This window comes from Lemur catta, unplaced genomic scaffold (genome assembly GCF_020740605.2).
Source record: "Lemur catta isolate mLemCat1 unplaced genomic scaffold, mLemCat1.pri scaffold_66_ctg1, whole genome shotgun sequence".
NCBI classification, from domain to species: Eukaryota; Metazoa; Chordata; class Mammalia; order Primates; family Lemuridae; genus Lemur; species Lemur catta.
The window spans coordinates 77,380-96,505 of record NW_025423865.1 but is presented as its reverse complement, the minus strand read 5'-3'; the positions used below and the strand labels follow the sequence as shown (position 1 = coordinate 96,505).

Genomic DNA, 19,126 nt, shown 5'->3' with positions numbered 1-19,126 from the left:
AGTTAATTATTTGTTAAAACCATAGGGAATTTTTATTATTACCAATTTTTATATTTATATATCTGTGTATGTCTAAACATATAAGTCCTTTCCTTTAAATTATTATATAAATACTTATAAAGCAGAAACAAAATGAGTGACATTTTTATTTAAAATGACTGGGCTATTTTATGCTTATGTGGAAGTTTCTTCTTGTAATTCTGTTAAATTTTGGTTATTGTTTTTTACACTCCTAAATCAGTTTTTAAAAAGAAGTCTTGTTTGCTTTTCATAATTTATTTTCAATACAATTGTTACAGTGTTTTTAAAATGTATGAAATTATTTCTGACATTAGTTATGATTTATATCATGTCTTCTGTAACTACTATTTTTTGTTTTAGCTTTCCAAAATTCAAAACAGTAATTTTGTTCTACAAAACAAAGGAAAATAGGAATAATTAGGTTTGTTAAAACTCTTTAGGTTTTAAATAATTCAAAACTGTTATGAGAGCCATTGTCCTTCAACCTTGGTATTTAAAAACAACAAAAAAGTAAGTTTTACTTCCCTCTGTGCAAAAATTAAAGTGCTCCAAACCTGGCAAATCCAAAAGAGAGTTGATATTAGGTTAATTATATATTAGTAAAACATATTAATAGAAGTATGTTTTAATAACTGTGTACTTTTCAAGTTAAAAGAAGCATGCTGCTATTTAAACATAAATACTGAAATATAAACTATCAGATTTTTCTCTAGGATTCTAGGCTCACAAATCCTTTTTCATGTTTTGTTCATGAAAACTCTGACCAAGTGCTGACTCAAGTATGTGGGAATCATTAGAGACCTACTGCTTATTTCAGTATTTTGTTAGATCTAGTGGCCAAGCCATATCCACCTTGTTTGGAATCTATAACAGCAATAGAAAAATGTATGAAAACTTCCATTGATTTAATTCCAGAGTTTCTACTACACTTACTGATTCCTATCCTACATAGACTATTTTATTGGCAGTCACCTGACATCCTGAGAAATATTACTGCTTTCCTCTTCAGAGGTCTCTGTCCATTGCTGCTTCACTCTGAATCCAGCCACCCTTCATTCATCACCTAAAGAAAGAACCCAGCAATTACTTGCCAGCATTTTGGGAACTATTCACAATAATTTAAACCTTATAGACAAAACAATCATAATTTTAATGTGGTTTTATGTGGTTGATAATTTAAAAAAACTAAAAATTATGAAGCTGAGTATGCTATAAGAAACTTAAATCAGGCCTTGAAATATAAGCTTCTCACAGAAATAAAATAATTCCAGATGGTTGCATTAATTGCCATCATCCAGATATATCAATTGCCAAAAGATAAAGAAAGAAATATTTTTTTATTATGGTAGGTATGATTTTAGGTTAGTTCACGACTATGAAATGTTTTAGAAACAAAAAATGTCCTATTATAAGATGGTGCATTAAAAGCCCTAGTATTTCTATAGGCCATGCTCCCTAGACAAGCAGCTGATTAGCAAATCACAGAAATGGTAGAGGTCATTGATTTACATCCAGAAACCTGACTTTAGCTTGGTCAAAAGGAGACACTAAGAAGAGAGAAGCAACCTCTAATATTTGGAAACTCACCTAGCACTGTTAAGATTTGGTGTTGCTAGGAGTAGACCAGGTATTCATAGCAAGGTGATAATATTTTTCTGCTTAATGTAAATAATTCCGCAGAGCACTAGCTTCAGAAGAGGCCGCACAGTGATTGTGGTGGATCAAGAGAAAAAGAACAACTCTCTACAGTCAGGTTTGTATGAACTAAAATAAAATCTTAAGCCCCCCAGCTGTGATGGAATGGACGCCCTCTTGGCAAAGGGGACTGCAGAAATAACCTAAGGCTCAGATACTGGCTATGAAACGGTAGGTGCTCCTTTATCCTTTTGGAGACATCATACTTTATGACAGTGAGACACCAAATCATGAGCAGACCTAAGGCTATAGAAGGAAAATAGCCTAAAACAAACCTATATGCCTTCAATTTACATAAGAGACCTCTTGAGTTTCAGTAAACATCCAATGGCTTATCTCTCATTAACAGATTTCTTTTTATTTTTATTTTTTTATATTTTTTATACTTTAAGACAGAATCTCACTCTGTTGCTCAGGCTAGAGTGCCATGGCGTCAGCCTAGCTCACAGCAACCTCAAACTCCTGGGTTCAAGCAATCCTCCTGCCTTAGCTTCCCGAGTAGCTGGGACTACAGGCATGCACCACCATGCCCGGCTAATTTTTCTATATATATTTTTAGCTGTCCAGATAATTTCTTTCTATTTTTAGTAGAGATGGGGTCTCGCTCTTGCTCAGGCTGGTCTTGAACTCCTGAGCTCAAACAATCCACCCACCTTTGGCCTCCCAGAGTGCTAGGATTACAGGCGTGAGCCACCGAATCTGGGCAACAGATTTCTTAAGTTAAGAAATTCCAAGACTTAAGACAAAGCTTCATACTTTAACCAGTTACAAGTCAAAGAAACTGTAAGTGCACATATAACATATAAGAACACACTTTAAGATGTCCTGCCATTTCAGGGAAAACAATACATGCCCTCCACATACTGACTTAGGGAGTTATTTGTAGTTCCTACCTGCATGAACCTATACAACCAAACTGCACCGCAGTAGTGTGGGCACATATTCTCAGGACCTCCTGAGGCCATGTGCTCCAGGTGAGCCAGTCATGCATGTTCAGATCAGAATAAACCTCTTTAATTATTTTAAGGAGTTTGGGTTCTTTTCTTTTCACAAGATGGTGCTCACACCTGAGGTTCAAAGAAGACTCAGGATTCCTTGAAGGAGGAGCCCAAAATCAGCAACAGGTAGCAGCACAGCATCCAAAGCCACCCACCTCCAAGCTTTCCCTTGGGCTGAACTGGTAAGTCCTCCTGTGTCCCCAGACCTCACAATCTTGGTTGATGGTCCTGGTATATTCTGAGCCGTGGATACTTTTTCTAGGAAGCTGTTTTGATGGATCCTAATTTTGACTTGGAGGTGCACTCTGAAGGGTCTTCTCCATTCATTGCCTCTTCCTCACCAAATTTCTCTGAATTGGCCTTTCTGGGCCTTTGTGAAATGAAAGAGGAAACTGAACTGTCCCATTTGTAAACAAATAAGAGTCTCAGTTGCTCAGCTCCGAAGAGAAAGGGCATTTTCCTCCTCCCAGCCAAAGGGAAACCTGGGTGACTGCAGGTGCAAGTGGGAGTGCTTGGGGTGACTGCCCCCGGTCGGACATGTCCCTGCAGGGAATCCCCAACAAAATTAATTAAAAGAAGGATCAGCCTGGAAATGCACATAAGAGCTGATCACTTGGCATTTTGAGCCTTCTCAGAGGTGGTAGACCCCTGGAGAGAGAACCTGAGACACGGGTGAGAGGCAGCAACCAACTCAGTGGTGAAACCCTGTGCGGTCCTGCCCACAATCAGCACATGCTGATCCAGTACACTGACCCGTAGACCGCCGTTCGGTTGCTTCCTGTAAAGAAAAATGGGAAGCCAATCCTCTACAAGTGAGAAAAGGCAAGGAGAATGATCCTATCTGGGCACCCCGGTCGCATTCCGGCAACTCTACTCACAAGTGTGTGTGTAAATGGCAAGATTCAAAGGCGTGCCAGGTACGCTAGGACTGCAGCTGGTTAGGGCCAATTCTTGTGCACATGTTTTAACTGAAGGGCAAATTGCATCCATGAAAATTCAGAGCTCAAGTGCTCGACCTGCCTCTATGAATTTAAAATGTCCAGTTTTTCAAGCTCTCTGTCTCTGTTGTCTGTTCTGTCAACTCTCAACCTGCTAAGTTTTCCTGTTGCTCTTGAGGTGGACTCAAAGTTTATGCTATTTGTCATTCAAAGCTACTTGGAGATCTTACAGTGAGTTCAAGCTAAAACACAAAGATTGAGCACTCTTTTTCCTCTAAGGAAAAGAAAGAAAAAAAGGATAAAAGGGTCTTTTTAAAATCAGACTGCCACCAAACTCTTTTATCCAACACTTTGGTCCATAGGCTTAATTAGCTTAACTCTCACAGCCATGAAAATTCAAACATATGAAAGAGACCAGTTTTGTCAGAGGTAATTCTGGTCCAGTGATGTTTTGTAAACCGGGGAGTTTCTATCAGAACCTCATGGCTAGAATTGTGAGGTTAAAGGTAATGGAACATTGTGTGTGTGTGTACGTGTGTGTATGTTTATATGTGTGCATGTGTTTAGATTTATTTGTGGATATCCATGTAGTATGTGTTGTGTTTACATGATGCCAGACTGGTTTATACATAAGGCAGCACTCCTAACTTACTTAAAAAGAAGCAAGATTACTCTGTATTTCCTATGAATTTAGTAAACTTTGGTAAATGAATTGGCTTATTTAAACAGGGTAAGTATGAATGGTGAAGTGAAAGTGAAAATTTTTTCAAATTGTGAGCATACATTTTTATGTATGCTCCTGGACAGTTTGATGTGTTTAAAGTGTCAGTTTTTAGCACAAAAATCTTACAACTCTAAACCCATCCTAAAGCAAAATGGTCTGTGTTTGTATCATTTCTGATAAGTTAGGGATATTTAATGTTAGTCTCACAATAACAGCAAAATCTCCTGCCTTATGAACAAAACTGCCCATGTGTTTAATGTTCTTAAGTATCTAAAAAGGGAGACAGGCTGAACTAAAATAAATGGTCAGAAAATTAACATAATGGAAACATGAAGCACATAGGAGCACAGAAAGACATACTTATGGTCAAAAGCTTATGAAGTTATTATGGTTTTGGCCATTGAATCCTAGATACGATGTATTTTCTTCCCCTGATTTCAATGTCTCTGCAAAGGTACACATAAAATGTGTTTCTAACTCCCTCTTTCTATCATTTGATATGAACGTTACCATTAGGGATTTGAAGCTGTGGTTACAAGGGCTTAAACTGGCAGCTTCAGTTTTCCCTTTGGTCTTATCCACTGTTCATTTGTCCAACTCTTACTAGCTAGGACGTTATGTGTCCACTGCACAGACACAGCACAGTTTCTGCTTAGGAGAACAAATCCCTAAGCTGTTAAATTTTATATAATACTTTATTTTAGGATAAACACAATGGTTATTACAATACAAAGAGAATCTCCAAACAGTATCCTTAAACCCACCAGTAACCTGTAATACCCCCCTTTGACATGTCATGCCTTTTGGGGCAAAACCAATGTATACCTTCTGTATACTGAATTATGGGCAAACCCTGCCCTTCTGAAAGGTATAAAGCCAAGATGTAACCCAATCAGAGTGAGAGCACTCGCTGAAAACCTCTTGCCTGTGATTTTCCGGTCCATGGTCACACGTACTCAGCTCAGGATAAACCTCTTTCATTTACTTTTCCGAGTTTGGGTTCCTGTCTGTTCACAAGATGATGTCAACCTGTGTGGCACCCAGAAAACTCACCAACCCCTGAGAGAGTAGCCAACCATGAGTGCCAGGTAAAGGCATGGCCCCCTCGGGTGCTCACCCTGCTTCAAGATTTCACTTGGTCTGAACAGGTTAGTTCTCTTGAGACTGCACGGCCCTCACGATCTTGGTTGATGGTCATGGATTTTTCTGATCTGTCAATACTTTTACTGGGAAGTAGTTTTGAGGGGTCCTAATTTTGACATGGTGATGAACTCAAAAAGGTCTTCTCCATTCATGGCCTCTTCCTCCCCAAATTTCTCTGAATTGGCTTTTCTGGGCCATTATAAAAGGAAAGAGGAAACTGAACTGTCCCGTTTGTAGACAAATGAGAGACTGAGTTGCTGAGCTCCAAAGAGAAAGGGCATTTTCCTCCTCCCAGCCAAAGGCACGCCTGGGTGACTGTGGGTACAAGTGGGAGTGCTTGGGGGGACTGCCCCTGGTGTGACGTGTCCCTGCAGGGAATCCCCAACAAAATTATTTAAAAGAAGGCTCATCCAGGAAATGCACATGAGAGCTGATCACTCGGCATTTTGAGCCCTCTCGGTGGTGTTAGACCCCTGGAGACAGAACCTCAGACACAGGTGAGAGGCGGGAACCGACTCAGTGGTGAAACCCTGTGTGGACCACCCACAATATCCATCTGTGTCATAAAGAAACTCCCAGTAAATTGTTAGGGTACAATCCATGTTAGTCATGTGTTCAAGAATTCACAGATATTTCTGTATTGCATTCCTTTCTTTCTTATTCTTGTCTGGTTTTTATGGAGAAATAATGTTTTAATTGCTAATGGAGACCTATGAGTCACAGCCAAGATGCAGCCAAATATGGGATCCTTAAATTAACTACTTTACTTCACCTACCTATGCATGTATACATACTAGGTGTTTGTCTAAGCAAACAGTTACAGAAATTGCAAAAATTTCCTAACAGCGAAGTGTTACCTAGCTAGCAATTGCTTAAAACAACAAAATATGCAAAGATTTGTAGTTAGATTAAAATATAATTTTAAGATCCATGGAAAAAAATTGTTTGTAAGACTGATTACATCTTCTTCCATCTGTATAGCTATATTTCCTTGTGTCTATATATGTTATGTATATAATATTTTGCTACCAATATATACAAAGGTACTTTAATTATCTTAGAAATAATTGCTACATCAAATATTTTTCTAGAAAATAGAAACTAATTGAAATGCTTTTTTAGAGTATGTGACTTTAATAGTACAATAATTGACCTCTGCTCAACTTTTTTTTTTAATTCCATTTCACTCTACTTCACAATTTCTGTTACATTCACCTACACAGTGAGACTATTAACATGGACCTGAGTATTCAGAGATACTGTGAATGTCCTTCAGTATTCTCTCAAATTGTCACAGCTGATTCATACTTTGACGTTTAGCCGGGGATCCATTCTTTTTCCTTACTTGTTCAGCATATGGACAATGTTTTACTCCATAAACCAGGTGTCCTCTTAGACATCCTCATTCTTTGAAAGTCTCTGACTGAGTGACGCCATAAAGCCTCTAGGTCCAAACTCCAGAGGGTACATGCAACTGTTACTTAGTTTTAACATAAAATATTTCTGGGCACTCAAAAGCTCACCCAAAAATTCCTTGAGTCAATTTTGTTATAGCCCTCATTAGAGATTATATATTGGTAAAAGGAAATTTTGCCACTATTTACACAGACTCCAAAGATGCCTGTGGAGGCAGGTGATATTCTATTGCCAGGGTGTCTGGAAACTGTTGGGATTTAAGTGAACAATTTGATACCGGGACTAGCTATATGCAGACACTGACTAATATGCTTGAAACATATCATCAGCAGGTGAAAGGATCATGGCTTCCACCAACTGATATGCTCTGCCATCCTTTTTGACCAAGAGAGTCTGTATACATCAAAATTTTTAGAGAAACACATGTACTATCATCTCTCCGGGCAGGCCCCTTTGAAGTACTGTTAACTACCTACATGGCCATCAAAATAAAAGAAAAATTTTCCCGGATTCATGCGAGCTACACCAAAGTGCACTGAGACAGTAGGAAGATCACCCCTACAGTGACCTGAAAGCAAGGATTTCCAGGGCTAATTCCCGGGCCCCTGAAGCAGACATCACATCAAAAAGTAGACAGGTTTCTCCCAAGATGTTAGATCAAGAAACCACATCTTCTATCTAACAACTCCTTTTTGTGTTTTTTTTTTTTCTCTTTTTATCCCCTCCCCTCAAGAAGGGTTCTTCATAAACCCTTTTTCTTTTGAGCCTCCCTGTTCGAGGATTGCACATGGGAAGCTGAGTGGGGATTGCCTCAACCTATCCCAATTTCCCTTTTAATCTTCCACTATGACTTTTCTTTCAAACTATGACTCACTCTTACTAACTCTTACTGTTTTTCCAGCAGGTCAGACACAGACCCAGCATCCCTTTGCACCAGTTTTTCAAACCCTGGCCACACTTACTAATCAATCCAATTGCTAGTTATGCCACCATGTAAATCATACAAAGGAACTTGAACTCATTTTTGTTTCTGCCAAAGTGAGTGCCTGGTGGGACTGGTCTGGAAGATGGAGATATGACAAGCAGTGGCATCCACAGCCAAAGAAAACATGTTATGGTACTGCTGCTGTTGGTGAGTAACTGAACACAGAAAAAGTGTCTTTTTCTCAGGTAAAGTCACTAGAAAGAAAATTTTTATCTCTTCTGGGTGACATTCTAGGGCAATATTGTGATCAATGGTTTGATTCCACAGAAGGCATTCTTGCACCTCTTAGATGATGTTGACACTACCCCTCATGATGTCAATGCTTGCTAAATGATAAGATGTTCTGGATGGCTCGCAAGCCAGGCCTCTGCAGCTTGCTCCCTTTGCTAAGTTGACGGACACTAATGATTACATATGGACAGACCAAAAGTCTGGACTGACTTGGTTTCGTGACAAAACCAAGCCCTGTATCTGCCAGAACTGGACCAAAGGCCTTTTGTATCAAATATTTCACAACCTGTTTTGTTCTCACAGACTGGCAGGGACACATGGAGATGAAACTGTCCATATTAAAGTACTGTGAAGCCACAAAGTATAAATAGTAATCCAGGTCTCATTTTTATAGAAGTACAGATACAGACAGAAATCAAAGAGCCATTGTTCCCTAACTTCCTTGCTGCTGCAAAGGGTTACTACTTAATTGCACTACTTGTGCCTCCCTGACAGGCACCCGATATGTGACTCCCCCCACTATTTCTATAGATCAAATTGCTATTGTAAATCCCAAGACTTTTGACTCCATTGCTGTTTAAGTCTTAAGACTGGTCTTTGAGGTGTTTTTCAAACTCTGCATCCTGGAGACCTGCTGACACTAACCAGACCCGTGGACAGATGTGGGAATGGATCCAACAGCCTCGAAAGCCCCTACCCAGGAAACCTACCAACTGAGAAGATAATTTCTGCATTCCAACCCTATGAGCTCATCCCTCACCCATCAGCAGACCCCATTCCCTAGCCCTTTGCTCACCAAACTGCACTTAAAAACCCTTTCTCCCAAATTCTTCAGGAAGATGGATTTGAGAAATTACTCCCCTCTCCTCGCGTGGTGCCTGTGATAATAAAACTGTTTCTCTGCTGTAACCCCTGCTGGCTCAGTGTGTTGATCTCCTCTTGAGCAGCAGGCAGTGAACCTGCTCGGGCTGTAACAGATACTGGAGATGTAGAAGTGCCAACGAGAAAGAGCAAGTACAGCAAACTCCACACTGGGAGTCACAGGTTCCAAACTGACCCTCTCGGAAAATAACACTGGTATTTTAGTTCTTAGGAGAACTCTTATGGTTTCAGCCTTCTCACATGTTTCAGTCACATTTTCACAGTGAAGTGTTTTCTGTACAATCCAGTATATTGATAACTGAGTCAAACTGCTTTACCCAAAATTTGGTTGACAGCCTTTATGAGATGGCCTACTTAGGAAAATCTTAACCTTATCCCATTTTGTTAGAAAAATGATTTAGGTCCAACTGGTTTTTATAAACTGGTGAGTTTATGTTTTAATATCCCATGACTAAAATCCTAAAATGAAAACTGTAAGACCTTTTTTATGTGTATATGTATATATATATACACACTATATATATATATATTTAGACGTATTGGTGCATATACACATGCATTATGTCATATGTAATGTCTACATAATAAAATCTTGTGTAGTCAGCAAGAAATCTCTTCAAAAGTTGTATTTTGATTGGTTTAAATAAATGAACACTCATAAAATATTTAGTAATTAAATTAAATTATTTTTAGTTCATATGACAAGAAAAGTTTGGCAAATTAATTGGTTTAAAAATTAATGATAACATAAAATTAGAAATGTCTTTAAAGCTGTCAGCATACTTTCTTGCCTGGTTTACCGGCTTACTGGTGAAGGTTTTTGCATCCATGTAACTTTCTGTACTGCTTTCAAAGTCTTTTGATTATCACTTTGGTTAGATGAATGACTACTATTTTACAGTGTTCTCTGATTTTGTTTTGGTCAAATGTTTTGAGCCCTTTAACATCTTTGACAAACCTCCCCTAAATTGAATTCTAACTTAAGCATCTTTAACCTAGAATTAATTATGAAAATTTCCAGTTGGGTCCCTGGAAAGATTCAAAATATATATCTCTCATCTTAAAAGGATATTAAATGATTAGACTCATTGGATAAATTGTATAAGAAACATGGTCCAATGATAAGTGACACTAGATCTTACTTAGTTTCATTTATTGGTATGCTGTTGATATGAATGTTTCAAAAACATCATTTCTACAAGCATGTAAGTTTATAGAAGTTTAATATATTATCAGTCATAATTCTGGTTACTATCTGTCATAGATATAGTGACGTTTCCTTGTTGACTGTAAACTTTCATCAGATTTTTAAAATCTCTAAAAATCATTTATACTCAGATTCATGAAACAGACTCCAACAAACACTCTTACATACAGGTTTCTGATAACTTTAAGGACAATTGACTAAACAAAAATTTCCGGAACTCTGCTAAAGAAATGGGTGGATTCATGATACTACTAATGGAGATTAAGCAGAACAAATGTTGACTATATGACATTGAATACCTGATAAAATCATGTCCGTATGACTTTTATTTAAAACATTTTTGTTTGTCTACTTGAAATGTTTGTTTTCCAGATTTATTACCAAAGCTTTGACTAAAATATCATATTTGAAAATATGCATACAATGCCTGACTTCAAAGGTCCCTAGACTTAAAAAAAGTAAATAAAAACTCACTTTCTGTCAGAGCCAGCATCCTTACAACAGTAAATAAAACCTGAAGTCTGCCTTGGTTTGGCTTCCCAGCCTTAAGAAGTTATTAAACCTGAGGTTTCTATGTGATCAATATAGAGAAAAAAAAGTTATACTTCTAAAAAAAAACAGGTATAATACATTCATTATTTGACTGTAGCTCTGTATACTATTTTCTTAATTTTTTCGGGTTCTTCTCATCCAAATTTCTTACAAAAAATTACAAAAAGGCAAACTTCTTTGTGCCTTAACCCCTATAAGTTGAAACTAGATAAATTTCAAGAAACAAGTCTGTGGGTAATGTATGGGCCACACAGAAATTCACCAAACTATCTGATGCTATAGCCAGAGACATGGAAATGTAAACCAGGACAAGTTGAACTTCCCATGCTATAAACGGCTTTTCCTAAGTGGTTGAAGCAAGACTCCATATAATAATTCTCACCACGTATGTCTGGACTTTTTAATATGTTCAGCTGATTACCTTTAAAATTAGTTTCATGGTTTAAAGCTATTATTCAAACTGGGCTTATTATGCCATTCTGATTTTAACTTTGTTCTTATTGTCTGCCTAATCTCTGTAAATCCAGCTCTCTTCACAACATAATTTGCCTAAATGCTTCAAGATAATTTCTGATGCCTGTGGAACTGATAAGATGGAACTTGATGCTGGAATCCAAACAGCTGTGCTCAGAGAACATGTTTCCTTCTGGCCTCTTTGTTACTGTAATGTGTCCTGGGTCCCTGACAGGGCCTCATACTTTCTCCTGACTTGGGACAGAGACCACCAGGACAGGTTCATTTTCGCACCTGTCAGGTGCCAAGGGACAGGGTTTGGCACTCAGTTTTGTACCATTTTCTGCACAATTTCCCACGTGCCTTTGTGGCACCCCGACATGACTGTGTGATCTCTGGGTTAGAAGCTATGTCTTTACAGTCAATTACATTCTTAAAGCCTTCATGGGTCCCTTATTACCCTGTGGGTGCAAAGCAGTGTTTTCAGGGTATATGTGCGTGTGTCTGTTAGAGTATGCATGTCTGTGTTTGTGACTGTGTCTGTGTGTGTGTCTGAATGTTGGTTCGCGTCTATATGTGCACGTGTGTAAGCGTGTCTGTGTGTGAGAGAGGGACACCAAGGTGAATGAGACACACCCTGCTTTGAGGAGCTCCGACTGGAAGACAGGGCCATCCAGGGCACAGGTGACTGTGGTGGGAAGCAGACATGTGGTGGAGACGGGGTAGAAATCTGGGAAGGGGTGGGAAAAAGCTCCGTGGAGTGACGGGCCTCTGGGCTGGGTCTTAGAGGTGAAGCACATCTCACCTGGGCACAGCGCAGGGGGACAGGCCTTCTGAGGAGGGAACTGCTGGAGCCAGGCTCAGACGGCAGGGCCAGGTGTGTCCAGGGTCAGGGAACTCCAGTTTGACTGGGTGTTCTCAGAGTCTCCTTTGGTACTGGGACATCTGATGTGGTCACGAGGCCCAGGCCACAGACCGAACCCTCCTCTGTGTCCAGGAGGTCGGCAGGAGTCAGGAGGGGACATGGCTGTTTGGACTCTCTACAAGCCACACTGGGGGCCCAGGAGACTCAGCTGTGAGGTGTGATGGAAGATGGGGCATGGATGTGCTCTGGCTGCACCTATGTTCTCAGGGCCCCCCGCCAAGCACTTCTCACCCCTCAAGCCAGGGGCCCCAACTGAAGTTTTGGGGGGAAGCCACAGCCCACAGCTGAGTGAAAAAACTGGGCACAGACTCTGATAGGAGCACACCCTGATTTTGTCAACCCATGTCAGTTTATTTTCCCTCACCCCAGAAAGTTCAAGGCAGAATTGAGCACAAGCTGAGGTCCAGGCTCTGAAAGAAATCCAGGTGTTTCCCATTAGGAGCACGTCGTAAAACCAGCACACACTCCGGGCCCCAGATGCCCACTCCTTCCTACCAGGGGAGCCCGTTCATGTTCTCGGTGAGAAGGCACCTCCCGGAGGTGGCCACCATGCAGCATCTGATGTGACTCAGTGCCCCTTAGGCCGCTGTGTCAGCTGGGCCAGCTCCCTCCCATGCTCGAACTGCTGTTGGCCGCCTGAAGGAGCAAGGACAGCTCCCACTCCAGGTCTTCAATCCTCTGAGCGAGGTGGACTCTTCTCACCTCCAGCTCCAGGGCCTGGTGGCTCTTCAGGGCCCAGGGTCCCAGCTTCTCTCCATCTGGGCCACTTGTCTCCAGTGGATGAAGTTTATCTTCCTGCCACTCACAAGGGGAGATGCTGGGAGACACCTGGGAATGACAGATGCACAACATGGACAGGTGACCCCTGAACGCTCTCAGCTCACTCTATTCTGAGCCCTCTCTGTGGTCTTGGCCCTGACTTTTGTCATTTAGACACTCTCTAGGCACCAACATCCACCCCAAACATGGGAATATGCCAGTGAGCTCCCTCCAGGGACTGACCTCATGATTAACAAATGAAGACACAGTGTTCACAAGTTTCTGTCACCACAGTAATGCACAACAGTGGCCAACTATATCATTATACAATTGTCATGTTTAATAATTTAGAATGATTATTGAATAATTAAATCTCAGCATATTTTATAATCCCTCATCTAATCCTAATTTTCCCTTCCTTAAAACCAGGGATATTTGTATAGAATGTATTTTTAAGGATGATCACCTGTTACTTTATCCTCACCGAGTCATGCTCTTCTGGCCCCTCAGTGCAGGTGAGGACAGGCTCCTGCACCTACCTAGTCCCTCTGCTGTCGAGCTACCTTCACGACTGCCCCTCTGAGGTGGACGGAGGGCGGGTTCACAGAGGAACTGACCCCTCAGCTTAGAGCAAACGCTGTGGAGGAAGTCCAGATAAAGCTCAGGGCAAGAATGATTGGTGCGATGAGATGACAGGAAGCCAGCATCTGCATTTGGGTTTCCCGAGGGGACCCACCTCTGGGGCTCAGGGACCCTGGAAGGCCGTGAGAGACACAGTTCCCGCAGCCTCACTGGGAGGGGCATCTGTGCCTCTCGTGGCCAGTCCTTGGGCCACACCCTGCCTTGTCTGCTCACAAGAGAAATGTCCCCTCAGCTGTTTGTGGACACAGGTGCCCTTTCTTATCATTTCTGTACTAAGAGAGAGGTCAGTTTGACCAAGAAAAGTTGATATTCCAGATCTTCAGACATCAAGACCCAGATACCCACGATGTTCTCCTGAAACTCTCCATATTGAGGGACCAACCTGACTTTCCCTGCTGAGTAAGAATGAGAAGAAAACCTGCCCCTTGGCCCGGACTCCTGGGGTCACCGTGGCAGAGGGTGTTCCCTGGCAGGGGAAGAGGGGATTCTGTGGTATTTCAAGGTATCCCAGCCCAGACGCCCACACTGGGAAGGCGGATGTGAGAAGGTGCCTACCCATGCCCCTCCGCCACCCAGGGTGCTTCGCTAATTTTAGCAACGCACGGACGAGGCTGGGACAAGTGAGGCACTGGGCTTCGGTGTGAAAGTCCAGAGGTCCAGGGTCTAGAAGAGAGGATTAAACATGACCCGATAGCAAATTGGGGACATGACACACAGAGATAAATGACATAAAAGGTGTCAGAAACTTCAAGTCTGGTTGAATAGTATGTTATGCAGTACGAAAACAATCAAACTGGTGAACTAACACCCAAAGACTGGCTGTCAGCTTTAGCAAATAAAGTTGGCTTTTTTGCTTTACTTTTTCTTTTTTTTCTTTTTTTTTTGAGACAGAGTCTCGCTTTGTTGCTCAGGCTAGAGTGAGTGCCGTGGCGTCAGCCTAGCTCACAGCAACCTCAGACTTCTGAGCTTAAGCGATCCTCCTGCCTCAGCCTCCCGAGTAGCTGGGACTACAGGCATGCGCCACCATGCCCGGCTAATTTTTTCTATAGAGATTTTTAGTTGGCCATATAATTTTTCTATTTTTTTAGTAGTCACGGGGTCTCGCTCTTGCTGAGGCTGGTCTCGAACTCCTGACCTCGAGCAATCCACCCGCCTCAGCCTCCCAGAGTGCTAGGACTACAGACGTGAGCCACCGCGCCTGGCCTTGCTTTACTTTTTCTATATTTTTAAGGAAATAAAGTTATCTTGAGCTCAGTGCAGACACAATGGCATGATCACTTCTATCTTTCATCCTCCTTTCTTCTCCATCGTTTCATGTGTCTGCAGCTAGGACAGGGAACAGCCTGGATGGAAGATGCATCTTGCAGAAAGCTCCTGGTCCCAGAGGTGTGCACTATTAATTAGGCTACATCTACAACAGCCATTGTTAGTGCTCCTTTTCCATGCCCGTCCTCAGTATTTTCAGGCTGTGAATTAATTTAGAGAGTTTCAACCTAATCTGACGGTGTGGGCTTCCCTGTCTCCAGCCCCAGCTCTAAGCTTTCCATTCATGAAACCAACAAAACAGAACCTGACTTTGACTGGCGGACATTCTGGTCAGAGCTGGCTATTGCAGTCCTAACACCTCTCTGTGGAAGGGGCCGTGACTCCATGGGTCCCACCCCCCTGGACACCTTAGGAGCTGAGATGCTCATCTGCTGGGCTTACCACAAATGTGGAGCATTCACCTGGGGGCAGTGGGTCTGGCTCATCCTCCTCTTTCTGGAGCTCCAGGGCTGGAGAAGAGAGCTGGAAGAACTCCTCATTCACCTCATGCACAGTGTCTTCCACATGCCGTATCTTTCCCTAGAAACAAGGAACATGTGGTCTTTATTACTTTCATTTGTATTCTAAGTTCATTGAAAATTTCTTGTGCTCCTACTCCATGATTGACAGCGGGGTCAGTGCAGGGCACACAGACTCAGAGTCAGGTGTTGCTCTCGGACAGCTGAGCATCTGAAGGCAAGGGGAGCCAGACCTGCAGCCCAGCACAGCAAAGTAGTAAAGCTAATTGTAGAGAGATACACCAGGCACTGCAGGAGCAAAAAGCAAGACACCTAGTCCAGGAAGGATGGTCAGGGAGAGCTTTCTGGAGGAGGGAATGTCTCAGCTGAATATTAAAAGGTGGACAGGAGTTAGCAGGGTGGAGAGAGGGAGAAGAGCATTTTAGGCAAAGGGAGCAGCATTTGGGTAAACACAGGCATGAGAGAGTATAGGTAACATTGATCTATTTGTCCATCTATTCATTTGTCCACCCATTCGTTCATCCATCCATTCATCTAACCTTTCATAAATGAACTGAACCATCCATCTACCCATATATCCATCTAGCCACCCATCCACTCGGTTATTTGTCCACCCATATATCCACCCATCTATCCACCCACCCACCCATTCTCTACCCAGCTATCTATCTATGGTTCCATCCATAAGTATAGAAAGACTTACTATGAACCCAGTGTGTATCAAGACAATGGTCAGTTATGGGACACTATTAGGGAACTTCCATGGAGTTTATAACCTGTGAAGAAAGGCAGACATATGGCAAGAAATTACATGCGAAGGGGGTTATGTGAGTGGATGTTTGGGTTGCAGTGGGGATTAATTAAAGTTCATTTGGCAGTGGCATAGAATTTGTCAGGAAAAGTGTCAAGAGATGATGCTAGAGAAATGAGGGTGGCATGCTTTTCTTACATTGTGGGGTCATCTAAAGGCCAATTTGGTAGAACCTTTCTTATGAATAGAACCTTCATTTTCTTGGGAGGGTCAATTTGCCCAGCTGAAATATGATTTATCTCAGACTCTCCATAAGATAGAGATGATCATGTGGCTAGTTTTGGCCAAAAAGATGTAAAAGGCAGTATTGCCTGCCCCTAAATGATGGCTTTGTTGTCAGGCTGGCCTCATAAAATGACTGCCAGCAGCACGCATGCTGGCTACTCCTTCACATCCAACAGCAGAGCAAAGGCCAAGGCCCCTTGTTAGAACCGGTGGTTCTAAAACCATATGGTCTCAAGCTTCACTCTGACTGGGCCACCCCGATCCAATTTATCTAACTAGGAAAGTGTCATTCCCTGATTGACTTACATCTGCGTCAATCACTATGACAGGGAAATGGGATTATTTCAAGTGGTTTAGAGCAACCAGAGCCCTCCTCTGGATCTGAAGATGAGGTTTCCCCTTCTAAACACCATGGCTGTCGCTCGAGGGAACTGAAAATGGATGGTAGAACAACTTCAATGTTTGCTACAATTAAAAAAATAATTTTTAGCTATTTAGTGCAGTGTTCCTCGTTGCCTTTTTTTCATTTTAAAGTTATCACTTATTTTACTACATTAGACACTTTCCAAATAAAATATCATGCTTTAGCATCCACAGGCAGGCATAGCTTAGAGTGAATTAATGGAAGCCAAGACATTAGCAACAATTTCAGAATATCCAGGTTAGCGGTCTTGTCTTCTCTCTCCAATTCTCCTGATTTTTCTCTCCCTCCATTTTCTCAATGATCTTTTGTTTTCCCTTTCCTTCCACTTATAATCCTGTTTTTCTTCTCTCAATATGACTTTTAACATATGCAAACATAACTGGATGTATAGTTAGACATTTGCCTACCTCCCACAAGTTTAGCTAAAGCCTCAAAGCTGTTGACACAGGCGACAATGTCCTCCCACAGAGGAACTACACATGCCCTCTCAGGAGTTATTCAGAGGAAGCCAAAATCATCCATTGCTCATGTCCCAGGCATCGTGTGAAAGAGAAAAATAGAGATTCATTAGAAAGAAAGTTCTACAGAGGTGAATTTATAGGTAGAGATGAGACAGGGATGGTCTCACCCCCCCAGAGCCAACTGGAAGACTTTCAAGTGACTCACTCAGAGAGTGCTGGTGCTTGTCACAAGGGGGAGCTAGTATCTTATTCTCCAAATGGATATATCCCAAGAGCCACAGTCTAGGAGTTTGGAGGGTGAAACAGGCGAAGAAAGAAGAGAGTAAAAGAACAAATATTGCCCATCCTTCCCACCGCTGAACCTCAAGCTTTAGGGACAGGGTTGAGCTGGGCTGAGGGTGGAGAGCTTACAGGAAACCTTTAAGTTGCATGCAGGACGGAAAGTTGGACTGAACTGGGCTTTCTAATACCTGAAAACAGCACTCTTCAATAATATCCCCAAAAGGCCCCGCCGAAGCTTTTTTCAAGAATTGAGAAAGAAAAGTCCAAAAGAATACCATTTTAAGTTAGTTGTGGAAACATTCCTTAAAGTTTTACATTACCTGTTTAATGTGAAGAAAAAGGTGGTTTCCTAATTCTACCCTACTGAATTCAGTTATTTATTAAGCAGGAGGACTGGCTGCCTGAGCCCACAGAGAGATGGAGCTGAGCTTCTCTGGCTTGTGCCCTGGACACCACCAGGGGAGGAAGCCCGGCACTGCTGGGCACAGAGCAGAACGTACGTAAACAGCTCACTGCCCCTGGGAAATGGCAAATATTTAGCACATATGAAATATTTCCATTTCAGAATTCTGACAAGCAGAATTGTAATATACAGAATATCCAAATTACTTCTGACTGGTAGAGCTGTGTAGAATAAAGTAGAATTTTTCCATTGAGTCTTTTGTCAAAACATGCAATTACCTTCCTCTAGGAAAAGAAATTCACTTGGGATCAATGAAACCAGCCTTAAGAGTGTAGAGAATGTATTTGAACAAAATTATTATTAGCCTAAAATGAATATGGATAAGTACCTGATAGAAAATAATCACCAAGGCCAGGCACGGTGGCTCACGCCTGTAATCCTAGCACTCTGGGAGGCCGAGGTGAGAGGATTGCTGGAGCTCAGGAGTTCAAGACCAGCTTGAGCGAGAGCCAGACCCTATCTGTACTAAAAATAGAAAAATTAACTGGGCATAGCGTCTGTAGTCCCAGCCACTCTGGAGGCTGCAGCAGGAGGATCGTTTGAGCTCAGGAGTTTGAGGCTGTGGTGAGCTATGATGAGGCCATTGCACTCTAGCCCAGGTGACAGAGAGAAACCCTGTCTCAAACAAAACAAACAAAAAAAACCCACATTACTCACTTGGTATGATTTATACTCAAAAAATCCCTATCAATTTGAATCCATTATATTTGAAATCTCCAAACAACTTTCAAATATTGAAAAAAGACACATGCCAGAGCTCCTGCCTAATAACTTCCAAAGTGGAGAGTTTATGGATAATTCATTCTAACATTTCGTAAGCAGGTAGCATACCCGCATACGTTATGACGGTGGAAAACATAAAAGGGAAAAGCCAGCGAAAGCTCTGCTCATTCACAGTCAGCACAGCAGTGGGCTGGTGACAGTTTTCTAGGTGACTCTCAGGGAGGCTCCAACCCGGCTGCGCTGGGTCAACGTGATTCCTTAACCCTGGCCCTTACAACTACACACCACTGTGATGCGCTCCGAAGCTGATTACAAAAGCCTGACTGCTTGGGCACATCAAGTACTTGGGCGTCCTTTTATATTTCTCTCCCACGGAACACGA

The 19,126-nt window shown here is 41.9% G+C and overlaps 2 long non-coding RNA genes across 7 annotated transcripts; one reads left to right on the top strand and one right to left on the bottom strand.

The window, feature by feature from the left end:
- The first annotated feature begins 1,710 nt into the window (after window positions 1-1,710).
- On the top strand, window positions 1,711-5,392 carry LOC123629997. Its single transcript, XR_006732514.1, has 3 exons — window positions 1,711-1,774; window positions 2,771-2,896; window positions 5,371-5,392. It is a non-coding gene; the product is annotated as an uncharacterized LOC123629997 (long non-coding RNA).
- Window positions 5,393-12,500: 7,108 nt separating this feature from the next.
- Window positions 12,501-18,276, bottom strand: LOC123629989. Of its 6 annotated transcripts, XR_006732501.1 has the most exons (7): window positions 17,223-18,276; window positions 16,059-16,131; window positions 15,299-15,416; window positions 14,834-15,037; window positions 14,127-14,234; window positions 13,396-13,566; window positions 12,501-12,998 (listed from the first exon to the last, which is right to left on the bottom strand). It is a non-coding gene; the product is annotated as an uncharacterized LOC123629989 (long non-coding RNA). The 6 variants fall into 6 exon arrangements; XR_006732503.1 differs by lacking the exon at window positions 13,396-13,566 and having other exon boundaries at window positions 17,223-18,268; XR_006732502.1 differs by lacking the exons at window positions 14,127-14,234; window positions 14,834-15,037 and having other exon boundaries at window positions 17,223-18,255.
- Window positions 18,277-19,126: the final 850 nt, after the last annotated feature.